Source organism: Thermobia domestica, chromosome 6 (assembly GCF_964235325.1).
Source record: "Thermobia domestica chromosome 6, izTheDome1.hap1.1, whole genome shotgun sequence".
NCBI lineage: Eukaryota > Metazoa > Arthropoda > Insecta > Zygentoma > Lepismatidae > Thermobia > Thermobia domestica.
Window position 1 is genome coordinate 313,044,417 of NC_137459.1, and position 22,500 is coordinate 313,066,916.

The following is a 22,500-nucleotide window of genomic DNA, read 5'->3' on the forward strand; positions in this document are numbered from 1 at the left end:
ACCGCAAGACGGAGGTGCCGGGTATCAGTCCGAAGGCCTCACTAAATCATTCAATCGGTAGTAGCGACGGGCGGTGTGTACAAAGGGCAGGGACGTAATCAACGCAAGCTTATGACTTGCGCTTACTGGGAATTCCTCGTTTATGGGACATAATTGCAAGCCCCAATCCCTAGCACGAAGGAGGTTCAGCGGGTTACCCGGACCTTTCGGTCAGGGAAGACACGTTGATTCCTTCAGTGTGGCGCGCGTGCGGCCCAGAACATCTAAGGGCATCACAGACCTGTTATTGCTCAATCTCGTGCTGCTAGAGGCAGCCTGTCCCTCTAAGAAGACATGAACGTTGGAAGGAAAGATTCCAACGCCTAGTTAGCAGGCTAGAGTCTCGTTCGTTATCGGAATTAACCAGACAAATCGCTCCACCAACTAAGAACGGCCATGCACCACCACCCACTGAATCAAGAAAGAGCTCTCAATCTGTCAATCCTTCCAGTGTCCGGGCCTGGTGAGGTTTCCCGTGTTGAGTCAAATAAGGCCGCAGGCCCCACTCCTGGTGGTGCCCTTCCGTCAATTCCTTTAAGTTTCAGCTTTGCAACCATACTTCCCCCGGAACCCAAAAGCTTTGGTTTCCCGGAAGCCGCCCGCCGAGTCATTGGAGGAACTTCGGCGGATTGCTGGCTGGCATCGTTTATGGTTAGAACTAGGGCGGTATCTGATCGCCTTCGAACCTCTAACTTTCGTTCTTGATTAATGAAAACATTCTTGGCAAATGCTTTCGCATCGGTTAGTCTTGCGACGATCCAAGAATTTCACCTCTAACGTCGCAATACTAATGCCCCCGTCTGTCCCTATTAATCATTACCTCGAGTTCCGAAAACCAACAAAATAGAACCGAGGTCCTATTCCATTATTCCATGCACCGAACATTCAGGCGACACGGCCTGCTTTGAGCACTCTAATTTGTTCAAAGTAAACGTGCCGGCCAATCAAGACACTCAATGAAGAGCACCGAGAAAGGAAAAACCGGCAGGACGTCCGGAACGATCAGTTAAACGCCGGGCGGCGAACCGATCGTCCGAGACCCAGATCCAACTACGAGCTTTTTAACCGCAACAACTTTAATATACGCTATCGGAGCTGGAATTACCGCGGCGGCTGGCACCAGACTTGCCCTCCGATAGATTCTCATTAAAGGATTTAAAGTGTATTCATTCCGATTACGGGGCCTCGGATGAGTCCCGTATCGTTATTTTTCGTCACTACCTCCCCGTGCCGGGAGTGGGTAATTTGCGCGCCTGCTGCCTTCCTTGGATGTGGTAGCCGTTTCTCAGGCTCCCTCTCCGGAATCGAACCCTGATTCCCCGTTACCCGTAACAACCATGGTAGGCGCAGAACCTACCATCGACAGTTGATAAGGCAGACATTTGAAAGATGCGTCGCCGGTACAGAGACCGTGCGATCAGCCCAAAGTTATTCAGAGTCACCAAGGTTTCGGACGGACGAACCGACCGATTGGTTTTAATCTAATAAAAGCATCCCTTCCATTGCTGGGCGGGATTCTAGTTGCATGTATTAGCTCTAGAATTACCACAGTTATCCAAGTAGGATAGGTACGATCTAAGGAACCATAACTGATTTAATGAGCCATTCGCGGTTTCACCTTGTTTTGGCTTGCACTGAGACATGCATGGCTTAATCTTTGAGACAAGCATATGACTACTGGCAGGATCAACCAGGGAATTGACCGACTAAAAAGCCGGAAAGTGTTGGACACAACCAACACAGCGTTCTAACAAAGGATAGGAAAGCTACACCCGACCAAGCATTTTAGACTTCTGTTCCGCTGGAATAAGCCTACTCTTGCGGTGACTAGCTCCCGTTAATACTGGCCGTGTGACAGCCGCCAAGAGCATATTAGACTCCCAATCCAATGGAACAAGCCTACTTGTATCCTTGGGTTACAACAGCTTCCTTCCACACTTTGCCGGTACATCCGACAGAGCAATTTTAAAGACTCCTCTTCCGCCAGAATAAGCCTACCTTTGTGGGGCCTGGCTCCCGTTAGAACTGGCCGTAAGGGTACCCACAAAAGCACATTTAGACTCCTCCTCCAGCGAAATAAGTCTACTCATGTCCTACGGATGACTGTGGCTTCCGTTTACATATAGCCGTTCACCCGACACAGCAAATTTTAAAGACTCCTTTTTCCACCGGAATAAGCCTACTTTTGTGGGGCCTGGCTCCCGTTAGAACTGGCCGTAAGGGTACCCACAAAAGCACATTTAGACTCCTGCTCCAGTGAAATACAAGTCTACTAGTGTCCTTGGATGACAGTGGCTTCCGTTCGACAAGTGATACACGCTCAAACTGGCGATGAGTCTATACCGTCCTTAACTTAAGGAAAATCGGTACTTAAATGCCACATGGAGAATAAAAAGTCACTTACAAAAAACAATGCTCCGCATAAGCCTTTGTAAGCTAGAAAGGACATGCTATCTGGCCTCATTCTCAAGAAGGACAAGTAAGCTCCCGTCAACTGGCCCAAACTCTAAAGCGAGGACAGCCCGTTCAAAGTCAATCGGCATCCCTCCTTAAGAGTACAAAACGGCTCACTTCTTAACCACACTGGCTCTTGCTCCTTCAAGTGAAATCTGGCTCCCTTCACTCTGGCATTATCTTTACACATAAATCGGACTCCTCCGATTTAACCGGTGAACCTAACCCGGGAACTAAGGAAACTGGGAATAAAGACTCAGAGGCCCAATTACCTTGTTCGCCAGCCAGCCTTGCGCCGGCCCAGGCTAGAGACTTTCTCCAACAATCCCTGTTGAGCCCGAAGGATCCTAAGACCACTCGTGTGTACAAAACTCAGAGGCCCAATTACCTTGTTCGCCAGCCAGCCTTGCGCCGGCCCAGGCTAGAGAATTGCATGGACACGAGAAACTCTCAGGACTCTTCTTTGTGGCTCCTCCCGGAATTAAGGAAACTCCGAAATGCAAAACTCAGAGGCCCAATTACCTTGTTCGCCAGCCAGCCTTGCGCCGGCCCAGGCTAGAGAATTGCACGGATTATTCCTGTTCACCCTAAACGCATCTGAGACACCTCGTGTGTATGAAACCCAGAGGCCCAATTACCTTGTTCGCCAGCCAGCCTTGCGCCGGCCCAGGCTAGGGAATCACATTGACACGAGAAAGATCTCGTCAGCGGTTTGTAGCGTGCAGAAACTGCTCCCGTTTGAACTGACAATCCCGACAGAGCAATATTAAAGACTTCTGGTCCATTGAAATAAAGCCTACTTTTGCGAGCCTTGCTCCCGTTAGGACTGGCCGTATGGCTGTGCACAAAAGCATATTAGACTCCTGCCTCAATGGAATTAGTCTACTCCTGTCCTTAAACGGATGACAGTTCTTCAAGCATAGCATGCTACCTTCCGCAACTTACAGGCGCGGAAATGCTGTGGAAACGAGGAGACAAGTCCTCACAAAGGTTTCATGGCCGGTCACCCGACACAGCAAATTTTAAAGACTCCTTCTCATCCGGAGTAAGCCTACTCTCGTGGGGCCTGGCTCCCGTTAGAACTGGCCGTAAGGTTGCCCACAAAAGCACGTTTAGACTTCTGCTCCAGTGAAATAAGTCTACTTGTGTCCTACGGATGACTGTGGCTTCCGTTCAAATATAGCCGTTCACCCGACACAGCAAATTTTAAAGACTTCTTCTCCACCGGAATAAGCCTACTCTTGTGGGGCCTGGCTCCCGTTAGAACTGGCCGTAAGGTTGCCCACAAAAGCACATTTAGACTCCTGCTCCAGTGAAATAAGTCTACTCGTGTCCTACGGATGACTGTGGCTTCCGTTCAAATATAGCCGTTCACCCGACACAGCAAATTTTAAAGACTCCTTCTCCACCGGAATAAGCCTACTCTTGTGGGGCCTGGCTCCCGTTAGAACTGGCCGTAAGGTTGCCCACAAAAGCACATTTAGACTCCTGCTCCAGTGAAATAAGTCTACTCGTGTCCTACGGATGACTGTGGCTTCCGTTCAAATATAGCCGTTCACCCGACACAGCAAATTTTAAAGACTCCTTCTCCACCGGAATAAGCCTACTCTTGTGGGGCCTGGCTCCCGTTAGAACTGGCCGTAAGGTTGCCCACAAAAGCACATTTAGACTCCTGCTCCAGTGAAATAAGTCTACTCGTGTCCTACGGATGACTGTGGCTTCCGTTCAAATATAGCCGTTCACCCGACACAGCAAATTTTAAAGACTCCTTCTCCACCGGAATAAGCCTACTCTTGTGGGGCCTGGCTCCCGTTAGAACTGGCCGTAAGGTTGCCCACAAAAGCACATTTAGACTCCTGCTCCAGTGAAATAAGTCTACTCGTGTCCTACGGATGACTGTGGCTTCCGTTCACCCGACAGAGCAAATATTAAAAGACTTCTCATCCACCAGAATAAGCCTACTCTCGTGGGGCCTCGCACACGTTAGAACTGGCCGTATGGCTACCCACAAAAGCACATTTAGGCTCCTGCTCCAGTGATATAAGTCTTACTCGTGTCCTCTGGGTGTGACAGTAGCTTCCGTTCAAGTATTCTTCGCATTCAGCAACCGCACAAAGCGGCATCGGCCAGAAGTCAATTGCCCGAAGGCGTGATCGACAGGCTAGGCCTCGGGTTAAGAAGGATTGTCTCCTTCCCGTAAACGACAGGTACTTCCGTATGAGAGCCTACCTCACACATTCCCCATCGCCACGTGCCCTCTTAGAAACAGCCGTCCGACCAAGGTTTCTGACATTCTTTGTCAAAATACGAGGAAGTCTTTGGACAACATTAGGCGTGCTGGCAAACCCGCACTGCATGCCCTTTCATAGGTCCGCCCATGGACGCACATTTCTATGAAGCATTCCTTCCAGGCAGCAACAGGGTTTGCAACCTCCTCTACACCTTGACCGGCTAGGACGCCCGTGAATAGCATCCCAGGGTTCTTGCCTGCGGCTGATAAAATTCCTTTTGAGCCTACACTACCATCCGCCGATATTAGTCCGCCTTCAAAATTAACCAACATCAACAGCGATAGTGCGTTTAGACTCCCATAAAGAAACCAACCAGCCTGTGGCTTCCCTTCCCAATTTAGCCATTTCCGCCTCCTGCGAAGACTAGCTTTCTGTCTGTGGCCAGAAGTCAAGATTTCTCGACAGACTAGGCCGCGGAGAGAAAAAAGTAAGCCTCATTTAGAAAGCAATACCATTAGCGGTCTCTCCAACCTCCGTGAACAATTTAAAGGGAATGTTTATATAGGAGGCTTGTTCACTACCCTACCTCCTATAGTGTAGAGATTCCTCTCGATACTACACCTGTCTTGAAATTGCCGGCGTTGCGCAGCCTCGTTTTGACCATGACGGCGAATGCAGCCACGGTTGCCGTATACATCCCACGCAAGGGTGGGAAAACGTGATTTGACATCCAGTATATATATAAACCGTTACAGAATACGACACTCAAAACTTAACAACTTTTACACTCTCCTAACTTCTGGGAACAAATTGAAAGTATAAGCCAGCCTAACCTAACCTAAGTATATAGCAGGATTGCCCACTACCATACCTCCTATAGTGATGAGATTCCTCTCGATCGGACACCAGTCACGAAAATCACGGAATCTCAAAAATGACGGCAAACGAAGCCACAGTTGCCGCCATACTCAAAGGTTATGCTGGGTAAAAAGTTCTCTACGAAAAGGGCTGCTTTTCGCGCTCGGGTTACAAAATTAATGTAAAGAACAATCCAAAAACATGAATTAGGTCAAACTCATGTTAATTACAACCTCATAGAACAATTTCAAGCCAGGACTTAACAAAGTGTAAACGGGGCTGCTTCTGTACCCTAATCCCTATAATGTAGCGATTCCTCTCGATTGCACACCAGTCACGAAAAATCACAGAATGTCAAAAATGACGGCAAACGAAGCCACGGTTGCCGTCATATTCTAACGTTATGCTGGGTGAAAAGTCGCCAACAACAATGTTCACAGTTCCCGTCAGATTGCCCACTGTTCCCGAAATGTGGTTCATACATGCTGTCAAATGTTCAGGAAACCCCTCAGAGCGTTCAAAGTTGCACACACAATGCTTAATAGTTCCACTCAAATAGCTCACAGTTGCCGTCAGAATCCTCACAGTAGACGTCAAATTGCTCACACTTGCCGTCAGAGTGCTCATAGTTGCCGACTTTTCATTCATAGTCCCCGACATAAAAGTTTATAGTTCCCGACTAATGGCTCACAGTTGCCGTCAGAATCGTCACAAAAGGCGTCACAATGCTCACACTTGCCGTCAAAGCGCTCATAGTTGCCGACTATGTGTTCATAATTGCGGACATAGGCCTCACAGTTGCCGTCAAAACGCTCATAGTTGCCGAATTTTCGTTGATAATTCCGGACAATGGGCTCATAGTTAATCACATACTGGTTGGTGCTCATCTTCAAAATAAACACAGTTGCCTTCAGACTGTTCACACGTAATTTCAAAATGCTCACACTCGCTTACACGATGCTCAAAGTTGCCGACTTTTAAATCATAATGCTGATAATGTAAGTTAAAGGGTTCATGGTTGCTCTCAAAAGTTTCACAGTTGCGGTCAGATTTTTCACAAAAGCCGTCATAATGCTCACATTAAAAAAAAAGTGCTCATAGTTGCCGACCAAGGCCTCACAGTTGCCGTCAAAACGCTCATAGTTGCCGACTTTTCGTTCATAATTGCCGACCAAGGCCTCACAATTGCCGTCGAAACGTTCATAGTTGCCGACTATTCGTTCATAATTGCCGACCAATGCCTCACAGTTGCCGTCAAAACGCTCATAGTTGCCGACTTTTCGTTCATAATTGCGTACAAAGGGCTCATAGTTGCCTACTTAATGGTTCCAGCTCATCTTCAAAATACTCATAATTGCCTTCAGAATGTTCACACGTAGTTTCAAAATGCTCACATTCGCTTCCACGATGCTCATAGTTGCCGACTTTTCATTCATAATATCTAACATACTCCTGATAGTGTAAGTTAAATGGTTCATGGTTGCTATCAAAAGGCTCACAGTTGCCGTCACATTATTTGCACAAGCCGTCAGAATGCTCACATTAAGAAAAAAAGTGCTCATAGTTGGCGACCATTCGTTCATAATTGCCGACCAAGGCCTCACAGTTGCCGACTATTCGTTCATAATTGCCGACTAAGGCCTCACAGTTGCCGTCAAAACGCTCATAGTTGCCGACTACTCGCTCATAATTGCCGACCAATGCCTCACAGTTGCCGTCAAAACGCTCATAGTTGCCGACTTTTCATTCATAGTCCCCGACATAAAAGTTTATAGTTCCCGACTAATGGCTCACAGTTGCCGTCAGAATCGTCACAAAAAGCGTCACAATGCTCACACTTGCCGTCAAAGCGCTCATAGTTGCCGACTATTTGTTCATAATTGCGGACATAGGCCTCACAGTTGCCGTCAAAACGCTCATAGTTGCCGACTTTTCGTTGATAATTGCGGACAATGGGCTCATAGTTAATCACATACTCGTTCGTGCTCATCTTCAAAATAATCACAGTTGCCTTCAGAATGTTCACACGTACTTTCAAAATGCTCACACTCGCTTACACGATGCTCATAGTTGCCGACTTTTAATTCATAATACTGATAATGTAAGTTAAATGGTTCATGGTTGCTGTCAAAAGTCTCACAGTTGCGGTCAGATTTTTCACACAAGCCGTCATAATGCTCAAATTTTAAAAAAAGAGTGCTCATAGTTGCCGACCAAGGCCTCACAGTTGCCGTCAAAACGCTCATAGTTGCCGATTTTTCGTTCATAATTGCCGACGAAGGCCTCACAGTTGCCGTCAAAACGTTCATAGTTGCCGACTTCTCCTTCATAATTTCGTACAAAGGGCTCATAGTTGCCTACTTAATGGTTCCAGCTCATCTTCAAAATACTCATAGTTGCCTTCAGAATGTTCACACGTAGTTTCAAAATGCTCACATTCGCTTCCACGATGCTCATAGTTGCCGACTTTTCATTCATAATATCTAACATACTGCTGATAGTGTAAGTTAAATGGATCATGGTTGCTATCAAAAGGCTCACAGTTCCCGTCACATTATTTGCACAAGCCGTCAGAATGCTCACATTAAGAAAAAAAGTGCTCATAGTTGCCGACCATTCGTTCATAATTGCCGACCAAGGCCTCACAGTTGCCATCAAAACGCTCATAGTTGGCGACTTTTCGTTCATAATTGCCGACCAAGGCCTCACAGTTGCCGTCAAAACGCTCATAGTTGCCGACCATTCGTTCATAATTGCCGACCAAGGCCTCACAGTTGCCGTCAAAACGCTCATAGTTGCCGACTATTCGTTCATAATTGCCGACCAAAGCCTCACAGTTGCCGTCAAAACGCTCATAGTTGCCGACTTTTCGTTCATAATTGCCGACGAAAGCCTCACAGTTGCCGTCAAAACGTTCATAGTTGCCGACTATTCGTTCATAATTGCCGACCAAAGCCTCACAGTTGCCGTCAAAACGCTCATAGTTGCCGACTTTTCGTTCATAATTGCCGATGAAAGCCTCACAGTTGCCGTCAAAACGTTCATAGTTGCCGACTATTCGTTCATAATTGCCGACCAAGGCCTCACAGTTGCCGTCAAAACGTTCATAGTTGCCGACTTTTCCTTCATAATTGCGTACAAAGGGCTCATAGTTGCCTACTTAATGGTTCCAGCTCATCTTCAAAATACTCATAGTTGCCTTCAGAATGTTCACACGTAGTTTCAAAATGCTCACATTCGCTTCCACGATGCTCATAGTTGCCGACTTTTCATTCATAATATCTAACATACTGCTGATAGTGTAAGTTAAATGGATCATGGTTGCTATCAAAAGGCTCACAGTTCCCGTCACATTATTTGCACAAGCCGTCAGAATGCTCACATTAAGAAAAAAAGTGCTCATAGTTGCCGACCATTCGTTCATAATTGCCGACCAAGGCCTCACAGTTGCCGTCAAAACGCTCATAGTTGCCGACTTTTTGTTCATAATTGCGTACAAAGGGCCCATAGTTGCCTACATAATGGTTCGTGCTCATCTTCAAAATACTCACAGTTGCCTTCAGAATGTTCAAACGTAATTTCAAAATGCTCACACTCGCTTCCATGATGCTCATAGTTGCTGACTTTTCATTCATAATATCTAACATATTGCTGATAGTGTAAGTTAAATGGTTCATGGTTGCTGTCAAAAGTCTCACAGTTGCGGTCAGATTTTTCACACAAGCCGTCATAATGCTCAAATTTTAAAAAAGAGTGCTCATAGTTGCCGACCAAGGCCTCACAGTTGCCGTCAAAACGTTCATAGTTGCCGACTATTCGTTCATAATTGCCGACCAAAGCCTCACAGTTGCCGTCAAAACGCTCATAGTTGCCGACTTTTCGTTCATAATTGCCGATGAAAGCCTCACAGTTGCCGTCAAAACGTTCATAGTTGCCGACTATTCGTTCATAATTGCCGACGAAGGCCTCACAGTTGCCGTCAAAACGTTCATAGTTGCCGACTTAACCTTCATAATTTCGTACAAAGGGCTCATAGTTGCCTACTTAATGGTTCCAGCTCATCTTCAAAATACTCATAGTTGCCTTCAGAATGTTCACACGTAGTTTCAAAATGCTCACATTCGCTTCCACGATGCTCATAGTTGCCGACTTTTCATTCATAATATCTAACATACTGCTGATAGTGTAAGTTAAATGGATCATGGTTGCTATCAAAAGGCTCACAGTTCCCGTCACATTATTTGCACAAGCCGTCAGAATGCTCACATTAAGAAAAAAAGTGCTCATAGTTGCCGACCATTCGTTCATAATTGCCGACCAAGGCCTCACAGTTGCCATCAAAACGCTCATAGTTGGCGACTTTTCGTTCATAATTGCCGACCAAGGCCTCACAGTTGCCGTCAAAACGCTCATAGTTGCCGACCATTCGTTCATAATTGCCGACCAAGGCCTCACAGTTGCCGTCAAAACGCTCATAGTTGCCGACTATTCGTTCATAATTGCCGACCAAAGCCTCACAGTTGCCGTCAAAACGTTCATAGTTGCCGACTATTCGTTCATAATTGCCGACCAAAGCCTCACAGTTGCCGTCAAAACGCTCATAGTTGCCGACTTTTCGTTCATAATTGCCGACGAAAGCCTCACAGTTGCCGTCAAAACGTTCATAGTTGCCGACTATTCGTTCATAATTGCCGACCAAGGCCTCACAGTTGCCGTCAAAACGTTCATAGTTGCCGAGTTTTCCTTCATAATTGCGTACAAAGGGCTCATAGTTGCCTACTTAATGGTTCCAGCTCATCTTCAAAATACTCATAGTTGCCTTCAGAATGTTCACACGTAGTTTCAAAATGCTCACATTCGCTTCCACGATGCTCATAGTTGCCGACTTTTCATTCATAATATCTAACATACTGCTGATAGTGTAAGTTAAATGGATCATGGTTGCTATCAAAAGGCTCACAGTTCCCGTCACATTATTTGCACAAGCCGTCAGAATGCTCACATTAAGAAAAAAAGTGCTCATAGTTGCCGACCATTCGTTCATAATTGCCGACCAAGGCCTCACAGTTGCCGTCAAAACGCTCATAGTTGCCGACTTTTCGTTCATAATTGCGTACAAAGGGCTCATAGTTGCCTACATAATGTTTCGTGCTTATCTTCAAAATACTCACAGTTGCCTTCAGAATGTTCACACGTACTTTCAAAAAGCTCACACTCGCTCCCACGATGGTCATAGTTGCCGACTTTTTATTCATAATGCTGATAGTGTAAGTTACATGGTTGATGGTTGCTGTCAAAAGTCTCATAGTTGCGGTCAGATTCTTGACACAAGCCGTCAGAATGCTCACATTCAAAAAAAAAAAAAGGGCTCATAGTTGCCGACTATTTGCTCATAATTGCCGACCAACTCCTCACTGTTGCCGTCAAAACGCTCATAGTTGCCGACTTTTCGTTCATAATTGCGTACAAAGGGCTCATAGTTGCCTACTTAATGGTCCCAGCTCATCTTCAAAATACTCATAGTTGCCTTCAGAATGTTCACACGTAGTTTCAAAATGCTCACATTCGCTTCCACGATGCTCATAGTTGCCGACTTTTCATTCATAATATCTAACATACTGCTGATAGTGTAAGTTAAATGGATCATGGTTGCCATCAAAAGGCTCACAGTTCCCGTCACATTATTTGCACAAGCCGTCAGAATGCTCACATTAAGAAAAAAAGTGCTCATAGTTGCCGACCATTCGTTCATAATTGCCGACCAAGGCCTCACAGTTGCCATCAAAACGCTCATAGTTGGCGACTTTTCGTTCATAATTGCCGACCAAGGCCTCACAGTTGCCGTCAAAACGCTCATAGTTGCCGACCATTCGTTCATAATTGCCGACCAAGGCCTCACAGTTGCCGTCAAAACGCTCATAGTTGCCGACTATTCGTTCATAATTGCCGACCAAAGCCTCACAGTTGCCGTCAAAACGCTCATAGTTGCCGACTTTTCCTTCATAATTGCGTACAAAGGGCTCATAGTTGCCTACTTAATGGTTCCAGCTCATTTTCAAAATACTCATAGTTGCCTTCAGAATGTTCACACGTAGTTTCAAAATGCTCACATTCGCTTCCACGATGCTCATAGTTGCCGACTTTTCATTCATAATATCTAACATACTGCTGATTGTGTAACTTAAGTGGTTCATGGTTGGTGTCAGAAGCCTCACAATTTCTGTCACAATGCTCACGCAAAACGTAAGAATTCTCACATTAAAAAAAAAAAGTGCTCATAGTTGCCGACTATTCGTTCATAATTGCCGACCAAGGCCTCACAGTTGCCGTCAAAACGCTCATAGTTGCCGACTTTTTGTTCATAATTGCGTACAAAGGGCTCATAGTTGCCTACATAATGGTTCGTGCTTATCTTCAAAATACTCACAGTTGCCTTCAGAATGTTCACACGTACTTTCAAAAAGCTCACACTCGCTCCCACGATGGTCATAGTTGCCGACTTTTTATTCATAATGCTGATAGTGTAAGTTACATGGTTGATGGTTGCTGTCAAAAGTCTCATAGTTGCGGTCAGATTCTTGACACAAGCCGTCAGAATGCTCACATTCAAAAAAAAAAAAGTGCTCATAGTTGCCGACTATTTGCTCATAATTGCCGACCAACTCCTCACAGTTGCCGTCAAAACGCTCATAGTTGCCGAAATTTCGTTCATAATTGCGTACAAAGGGCTCATAGTTGCCTACATAATGTTTCGTGCTTATCTTCAAAATACTCACAGTTGCCTTCAGAATGTTCACACGTACTTTCAAAAAGCTCACACTCGCTCCCACGATGGTCATAGTTGCCGACTTTTTATTCATAATGCTGATAGTGTAAGTTACATGGTTGATGGTTGCTGTCAAAAGTCTCATAGTTGCGGTCAGATTCTTGACACAAGCCGTCAGAATGCTCACATTCAAAAAAAAAAAAGTGCTCATAGTTGCCGACTATTTGCTCATAATTGCCGACCAACTCCTCACAGTTGCCGTCAAAACGCTCATAGTTGCCGACATTTCGTTCATAATTGCGGACAAAGGGCTCATAGTTGCCCACATACTGATTCGTGCTCATCCTAAAAATACTCACAGTTGCCTTCAGAATGTTCACACGTACTTTCAAAAAGCTCACACTCGCTCCCACGATGGTCATAGTTGCCGACTTTTCATTCATAATGCTGATAGTGTAAGTTAAATGGTTCACAGTTGCTGTGAAAAGTCTCACAGTTGCGGCCAGATTCTTCAGACAAGCCGTGATATTCCTCACATTAGAAAAAAAATGTGCTCATAGTTGCCGACCATTCGTTCATAATTGCCGACCAAGGCCTCACAGTTGCTGTCAAAACGCTCATAGTTGCCGACTACATGTTTATAATTGCCGACCAACGCCTCACAGTTGCCGTCAAAACGCTCATAGTTGCCGACTTTTTGTTCATAATTGCGGACAAAGGGCTCATAGTTTCCTACATAATGTTTCATGCTCATCCTCAGAATACACACAGCTGCCTTCAGAATGTTCACGCGTACTTTAAAAATGCTCACACTCGCTTCCACGATGCTCATAGTTGCCGACTTTTCATTCATAATATCTAACATACTGCTGATAGTGTAACTTAAATGGTTCACGGTTGGTGTCAAAAGCCTCACAGTTTCTGTCACAATGCTCACGCAAAACGTGATAAGTCTCACATTAAAAAAAAGTGCTCATAGTTGCCGACTATTCGTTCATAATTGCCGACCAAGGCCTCACAGTTGCCGTCAAAACGTTCATAGTTGCCGACTTTTCGTTCATAATTGCGGACAAAGGGCTCATATTTGCCTACATATTCGTTCGTGCCCATCTTCAAAATACTTACAGTTGCCTTCAGAATCTTCACACGTACTTTCAAAATGCTCACACTCGTTTCCACGATGCTCATAGTTGCCGACTTTTCATTCATAATATCTAACATACTGCTGATAGTGTAAGTTAAATGGTTCATGGTTGTTGTCGAAAGCCTCACAGTTTCCGTCAGATTCCTCACGCAAGCCGTCAGAATGTTCACATTAAAAAAAAAAAGTGCTCATAGTTGCCGACCATTCGTTCATAATTGCCGACCAAGGCCTCACAGTTGCATTCAAAACGCTCATAGTTGCCTAGTTTTCGTTCATAATTGCGGATATGGGGCTCACATTTGAAAACATAATTCTTCATGCTTATCTTGAAAATACTCGCAGTTTGCTCCAGAAAGTTCACACGTGCTTTCAAGGTGCTCACACTGGCTTTCACGCTGCTCATAGTTGCCGACTTTTCGTTCATAGTTGCCGACTTTTTGTTGATAATTGCAGTTATGGGGCTCACAATTGAAAACATAATTCTTCATGCTTATCTTGAAAATACTCGCAGTTTGCTTCAGAATGTTCACACGTGCTTTCAAAGTGCTCACACTAGTTCTCATGATGCTCATAGTTGCCGACTTTTTGTTCATAATTGCCGGCCAAGGCCTCACAGTTGCCGTGAACACGCTCATAGTTGCCGACTTTTCGTTCATAATTTTGGACATGGGCTCACACTTGCCGTCAGATGGTTCACGCTACAGCGGTACTTGGGCAATGAGTATTTCTTTATATGTACTAACATAGGTTAATTTCGAAGAAGTTAGTTAAAAATATAGAATTATCAAATATACGAAAAAAAAGATATTCATATGTCATAAAATAATAAGGTTTTCAATATCTAGTTGGCAGGCAATCAGATAAATAATACATATATATATATATAAAAATGGAGAGAAACCACGTAATGGAAACATTGTTATTTTGATGTGGCTCGTATGTATTATAAGAAAATAAGGAACCAAGGCTACAGCGAATTGTATTTTATCGTTGTAACACTAGCCGTCAAACTGCTCACACTTGCCGTCAAAATTCTTATACATGTCCTCAAAATTTATAAAATTACTAAATGTGGTAAGAAAAAAAAAAGCAACGAAGGCTTTACGTATACGACGCCTTTCACACCCGCAAATTATGAGGCACTTCCTGTAGAGTTATAATGGCCATATTTGACGAAACTGTAGCCTTTCGGGAGTAAGTCACAGGAAAATTTCCAAAAGTGAATATTTCGAATGTTTAGTTGGTCTAAAGGGGCGATGAAGATATTTCCCATGTTATTTAAATGGACGGTTTTGCGGACCTATAATCTGAAATTTTAGGTACTTTTAATAAAACTTTGAAATTCCGTATACTTGTACGTTTTCGTAAGTCTTACCTAGTTGGATATATATTTCCAAGTTTAGCGTGGTTTTATGCGGAACTCAAAAAATTTCCCATGTTATTTCTATGAAACACCTTTGACATCCCAAAATTATTGGGCACTTCCTGTAGGGCTACAATAACTAATTTCGACATGATTGTAGATTGTCGGGACTAACCAACAGGAAAATTGTCAAAAGTGAATATTTTTAACTTTTAAGAGGTCTAAAGAGGAAATGAAGAAATTCCCCATGTTATTTAAATGGGCCTTTATTTAGACTTGTAATCTCAAAGTTTAGTTACTTGTAATTGGAACACAAACGAGAAATTCGGTATTCTTGTACGTTTTCATTAGCGTTACCTAAGTAAATCAGTACAAAGTAAAAATTTTCAACTTTAGAGTGGTTTTATGGGGAATTGAAAAGTCTTTCTCATGTCATTTATATGGGACGTCTTCTGCACGCCAAAATGTTCGGTTAATTGTGGTAGGATTGCAATGATGAAATTTAGCATAATTGTAGGCTTTCCAGACTAAGCTACAGCAAAATTGCCAAAAGTGAATATTTTTAATGTTTAAGGGGTCTAAAGGAGGATGAAGAAATCCCCACGCTATTTAAATAGGCGTTTTCTTGGGATCCAAAATCTTATCTTTTAATTAGTTGAAATAGTAAAGTAAACTTGAAATTCCCTAGAATTGTGAGAATAAGAGGTGCAAGGGCGAAATACCTTCAAAAGGAGGGGCTTTGTGGGCGAAGCCACAAGCTAACCAAACTAAACTTTTGTTTGTCTTTTACCGAAGGTTTGAAAAGTTTTCGACTAAGAGAGGTGTAGCTGTGCACGAAGATGTGTTGACATTGTGCGGAAAAGTGGAAAGAAGAAAAATAGTGATAAGCGAAAAAAAATAATAATAATAACATAAATTTTATTTAATCATATACTTTACTCTTTCAATGGGTGAACAATAATAGAGCATGAAAGTAAATTAGAGTAAATTTATATTTCGCTCACACTTGAGGTCATTTTTATTCGAAACTAAGCTTTTGCACTACTATAAGGAAACTATTCAAAACTGAGAAGTGCAATTTCTACAACAAGTGTACCTGGATATTATGCGTTCGAGTACGTGTAAGGAATTATTGTATCTGCACTTTTCTACAAGAAAAGATACTCTAAATTGTTGTAGAAATTTGAAAATTTGACGGCAAACAGAGCCCACGCTTAACGTGAACACCGCCCGTGAGAGTACATAATTTGATATCTTTTTTTTTCTTTTCTTTCATTTTTTCTTTCTTTCCATTTTCTTTCTTTTTCTTTTCTTTTTTTTTCTTCTCAACAGAAAGAAAACTAGTGAAACTAGAGAAGAGAAATCTCTACCGAGAATGTACGAAAACATTTTTTTTTTTTTTATCGAAGTAGGTGGAAGGAATCATCGGATCAAAATGCTCAAAGTTGCCATGAGGATCCTCACACAAGCCGTCAAAATGCTCATAGTTGCCCACAATTCGTTCATAATTGCGGACATAGAGCTCACAGTTACCATGAGAAGGTTCACACTAGCCGTCAAAATCCTCACACTTGCCGTCAAAACGATCATAGTTGCCGACTTTTCGTTCATATTTGCGGATATAGGGCTCATAGTTGAAAACATAATTTTTCATGCTTATCTTCAAAATACTCGCAGTTGGCTTCACAATGTTCACACGTGCTTCCAAAGTGCTCACACTCGCTTTCATGATGCTCATAGTTGCCGACTTTTTGTTCATAATTGCCGACCCAAGGCTCACAGTTGCCATCAAAACGCTCATAGTTGTCGACTTTTCGTTCATAATTGCGGATATAGAGCTCACAATTGAATACATAATTTTTCATGTTTATGTTGAAAATACTAGCAGTTGGCTTCAGAATGTTCACACGTACTTTCAGGGTGCTCACACTTGCCGTCAAAACGCTCATAGTTGCCGACTTTTCGTTCATAATTGCGGACATTGGGGTCAAAGTTGCCGACATTGTAGTTTATGTTTACCTTCCAAATACTCTCCGTTGCCTTGACAATTTTCACACTAACCCTGAAATTGCTAACACTCGCTCTCACAAGGCTCATAGTTGTCGACCTTTCATTCATAATATGAAATATACAGTTGATAGTGTAAGTTAAATGTTTCATGGTTGCTGTCAAAAGGCTCACAGTTGCCGTCAGATTCCTCACTCAAGCCGTCACCATGCTCACATTTACCAATAAAGTGCTCATAGTTGCCGACTATTTGTTCATAATTGCCGACCTATGGCTCACAGTTGCCGTCAAAACGCTCATAGTTGCCGACTTTTCGTTCATATTTGCGAATATAGGGCTCACAATTGAAAACATAATTTTTCATGCTTATCTTCAAAATACTCACAGTTGACTTCAGAATGTTCACAGGTGCTTCCAAAGTGCTCACACTCGCTTTCATGATGCTCATAGTTGCCGACTTTTCGTTCATATTTGCGAATATAGGGCTCACAATTGAAAACATAATTTTTCATGTTTATCTTCAAAATACTCGCATTTGGCTTCAGAATGTTCACAGGTGCTTCCAAAGTGCTCACACTCGCTTTCACGATGCTCATAGTTGCCGACGTTTGTTCATAATTGCCGACCCAGGGCTCACAGTTGCCGTCAAAACGCTCATAGTTGCCGACTTTTCGTTCATATTTGCGAATATAGGGCTCACAATTGAAAACATAATTTTTCATGCTTATCTTCAAAATACTCACAGTTGACTTCAGAATGTTCACAGGTGCTTCCAAAGTGCTCACACTCGCTTTCATGATGCTCATAGTTGCCGACTTTTGTTCATAATTGCCGACCCAGGGCTCACAGTTGCCGTCAAAACGCTCATAGTTGCCGACTTTTCGTTCATAATTGCGGACTTAAGTCTCATAGGTGGCAACATAATGGTTCATGGTTGCCGTCAATATGCCCAAAGTTGAACACGTATCTCCCATGGAAAACTTTAACCGCTTATCGCCATGAGAGCTCAAAATCCAGCCTAAAGTTGAAATTGAACGCTGTCAGCGGAATCAAAACCTGGAGGTTTTTTTTTTTTTTTTTTTTTTTTTTTACAAAGGAGCGTTCAATGGAATTCCGTAATATGAAATAAACTGAATATTCGTGTGAACGAGCATGAAAATTATGACCTCTTTTATGCGTGTACTTAAGGGATGAGCTAAGTGACTGATGACAGATATGTTGGAATGTGAATGTCGATGAACCGAATAACATATCGTTGTTAATTCACAGGTACAATTGAGACATGATATATCTTTTCAAACGTAGGCATTTTGTAAGCAGCACCGCAAATTTTGTCCGCGAAGACAGGCTTTGCTGTCCGCCAAGATGTGCGGACATTGTGAGGGAAAATGAAAAGAAGAAAAATAGTGATAAAAAGAAAAACAACATAAATTTTATTTCACCATATAGTTTACTCTTTCAATGGGCGACCTATAATAGAGTAAGAAAGTAAATAAGAAGAATTTTACATTTTGCTCACACTTGTGGTCATTTTTATTCCAAATTAAGTTTTTGTACTATTGCAAGAAAACTATTCGTACCCGATTAATTTAATTTCTGCAAGACGTGAACCTACATACTTTACAGGGAAGTTCATAAAAAGAATTGTTGTATCGCCATATATATATAAAACTTTAAAATGTTACAGAAGGTTGAACATTTGACGGCAAACAGAGGCCACACTGACCGTCGAAAACTGCGAACGCAGCCGGCAGGTGTAGAGGAGAACACAAAATCATGTTCTTTCTCAATTGTAAAGAGACCGTAGAAGCTAGAATAGTGAAAGTTCTACACAAGACGTACTTAAACACAGTACATGCGACAACGTACAAACAGTTTGTATATACAAATTACTAACAGAGAAAATTCAGTTTCTCTTTTACCGGAGGGTTAAAATTTTGTCGGCGAAGACAGGTTTCGATTGCCGCAAAGATGTGTGGATACTGTGGTGGAAGGTGAGACGAGGAAAAATATTGATAAAAAGGAAAACAATATAAAATTTATTTAACTATATACTATTCTGCGTCAATGGGTGAACTATAAGAGAGTGAGAATGTAAATTGGAATACCATTACATTTCGCTCACCCTTGTGGTCAAGCTTGTTTGAAATTACGTTTCTACACTATTTTTGGGAAATTATTCAAACCAGAATAGTGCAATTTGCACAGAAAGTGTATGAAAATACTGTGCACGGGAATTGATATAAAGAATTGTAGTAACTCCAATTTTATGAAGGAAAATATACTTCAAATTGGTGCAGAAGGTTGAAAATATTACTGCAAGCACAGACCACACTGGCCGTCAAGGGCTTTGAACGCTACCTGCAAGGATAGATGAGAAATTGAAATCATTTTCTTCCCACTACGAATAGAAAAACCAATAAAACTAGAATAGTAATATTTCTAAACGGAATATATGCAAACACAGTATATCGCAGTAGGTTATTAGGAATTTTTATATTCACATTTACAAAAATGATAAAAATAATAATAATAATAATAATAATAATAATAATAATAATAAATAATTAAAAACGTTATTACAGTTCAAAATGTAGCGGAGGGTTGAAAATTTTCCGGCTAAAACGAGGTTTATTGGAAATGAAGATGTGTGGGCATGCACCGTAAAAATAAGACAATCGTTAGAGCAGTGTGTGTGTGTGGGGGGGGGGGATAAACATAGAAATAATGAAAAGAAATCACTAATATCCATTCCAGCTTCAATTAATGAACAATGATGTAGGGAGAGAGCAAACAACAACACTGTTGTTTATTCCTTCACATTCGGAATGACGGTCATCCCAGATTCTGTTTTTCCACTATCTTGACGAAAGATAGATTAGTGACATTACCAGCCTACCTGTACCTAAACACTGTGCATTGAAATATGTATAATATTAGTACTCTCATATTTGCGCAGATAAGGCTCATAGTTGCCGTCAACATGCTCACAGTTGCCGTCAAAATGCTCACACGTGCCGTCAAAATGCTCACACTTGCCGTCACAATTTATAAGGTTTAAAAAATGCGGTAAGAAGTAAAGCAACATAAATGTCACTTAACCAGATACTATTCTGTGCTAATGGGTGAGCAATAACAGAGTAAGAAAGTAAATTGGAAAACTTTTACATTTCGCTCACACTTGTGGTCATGTTTTTTTTTTTTTTTTTTTTTTTTTTGGTAAATTACGTTCTCCCACTATTTTAACGAAACTATTCAAACCAGAATAGTGCAATTTCTACATGAGGTGTACCTTGATCCCAGCATAATTGTGGGACGTAAATCTTGAAGATTTCATTTAATTTCATTTTTAATAATAATACTAATAATAGTAATAAATATGTGCAAGAAAGTTGAAATTTGGCTTAATACGGGAGGCGAACGACCCAGGCTGTTTGCCGGAATAAAACTTGGATCCCTAACGCCAGAAGCGCATATATTAACGGCTTAGCCACGAGGTGGCTGATACAGAAATAATGCAAATTCCAATATTTTTACTTTTTGCTAATGTTTGAAATTGTTGTTATTGCAAATCACGTTTTTAACAAAACTGTTCTAACTACAAAAGTGAAATTTCAACCCAAACCATGGCAAAGCACTGAAAAGTAAGGAAAAGCATGGCAAAGTAAAGAAATATGTAAAGAATATATATTTAACCGCAGTGACACGGAATATATATAAAAATTCATCCATGGTTTTTCTCACAAACCCAACTCCCCCCCCCCCCGAAAGAAAAGATAGGTTTATTGCATCTCTTTGCTCCGGTGCATAATCGTGGCAGATAGGTTAAAATTTCAAGGGACTTCGTGCACACTATAGCAACAGCAAAGTATGTGGGAAGGAACGGCAGAAATCCGATAAAACGCGGTGTTGGCGTGTGCCACCTCGGTAGTGAAAGAATAATTTCTTTCTGTGAACACGAATTTTTCTCAACGAGATTAAATAAATAAATAATTTAATAAAAATTAAATACTTCTAAGGGAAGAACACAGCAAATGAATGACGAGGTAGGTAAAAATTCCAAATGGAAATACAGGGCTGTGAAGTTCAAAAATAAATAAATAAATAAATAAATAAATAAACCATTATCATACTTAAAAATATGTGGTAAAAATTAAAAAGAAAATAAGACCTTTGTTGTACTCTCACGAGAAGATACACACATCGTCTGGAAATTTGAGTCGATAGAAAGCACACAACTGTGATCTAAAACAACCAAATTTAAAACGAAATCACCACATAAGTGTAACCTAATGAAGTTCAACAAAATAAAGCATACAGTAAATTGTGGCGGTGATGGAGGGCGCAGTTACCGTCATGTAAACAAGTCCGTCCACGCTTAAGTTTAACGGGAGCGAGAAGGTAAACCATGTCGGTGATGGATGGCTTAGTTGCCGTCATATAGAGAAACCCCTGTCTATCGTGAGACCCATGTTCCACTTGCTAACACTTTCATGTATGTGAAAACAAGTCAAGATCAGCAAGTGCGAGCGAGTGCGAAAACGTAAAGTCGGCAATTATGAGCAAATGAAAAAAAAAAAAAAACAGCAATTATGAGCATATGGAATATTCCAAATGGGAGAATTAAATAAATAAAAAGAACATAAAAGTGTGATAAGACACTTGTTGTACTCTCAAGAGGATATATATACATCGTCTGGAAATTACACAACAACTGTGAGCGAAAGTAAGGAAATTAAAAAAAAAAAAAAAGAGAACAGCACATAACTGAAAGCAAATGAAGATCAAGAAAAGAAAGCATACGGTAAATTATGGCGGTGATGGAGGGCGCAGTTACCGTCATGTAAACTAATCCGTCCACGCTTAAGTTTAACGGGAGCGAGAAGGTAAACTTTGTCGGTGATGGATGCTTTAGTTGCCGTCATACAGAGGAGCCCCTGCTTATCATGAGACCCATGTTCCCCTTGCTAACACTTTTATGTATGTGTAAAAAAAATAAAGATCGGCAAGTGTGAGCGAGTGGGAAAAGGTAAAGTCGGCAATTATGAGCATATGGAACATTCCACATAAGACACTATATACCTCATCAGGAAAGTACACAACTGTGAGCGAAAACAACCAAATTAAGAAATCAGCACATAAGTGTAAACTAATGAAATTCAACAAAAGAAAGCATACGGTAAATTGTGGCGGTGATGGAGGGCGCAGTTGCCGTCAATTAAACCAGTGCGTGCACGCTTAAGTTTAACGGGAGCGAGAAGGTAAACCATGTCGGTGATGGATGGCTTAGTTGCCGTCATATAGAGGAGCCCGTGCTTATCATGAGACCCATGTTCCCCTTACTAACACTTTTAAGTATGTGAAAAGAAGTAAAGATCGGCAAGTGTGAGCGAGTGGGAAAAGGTGAAGTCGGCAATTATGAGCAAATGAAAAAAAAGTCGGCAATTATGAGCATATGGAACATTCCACATGAGACACTTGTCGCGCTCTGAAAAGAACATATATATATATATATATATATATATATATATATATATATATATATATATATATATACCTCATCTGAAAAGTACACAAGTGTGAGCGTAAACAACCAAATTAAGAAAAAGAAATCACCACATAACTGTAAACTATTGAA

General features: G+C 41.9%; 1 non-coding gene across 1 annotated transcript in view; it reads right to left on the bottom strand.

The window, feature by feature from the left end:
* Window positions 1-1,736, bottom strand: part of LOC145688569 (small subunit ribosomal RNA) — a 1,833-nt gene extending 97 nt beyond the window's left edge. The window contains exon 1 of the ribosomal RNA XR_014131942.1: window positions 1-1,736. This exon is cut by the window's left edge and continues 97 nt beyond it. This is a non-coding gene — a ribosomal RNA (small subunit ribosomal RNA).
* Window positions 1,737-22,500: the final 20,764 nt, after the last annotated feature.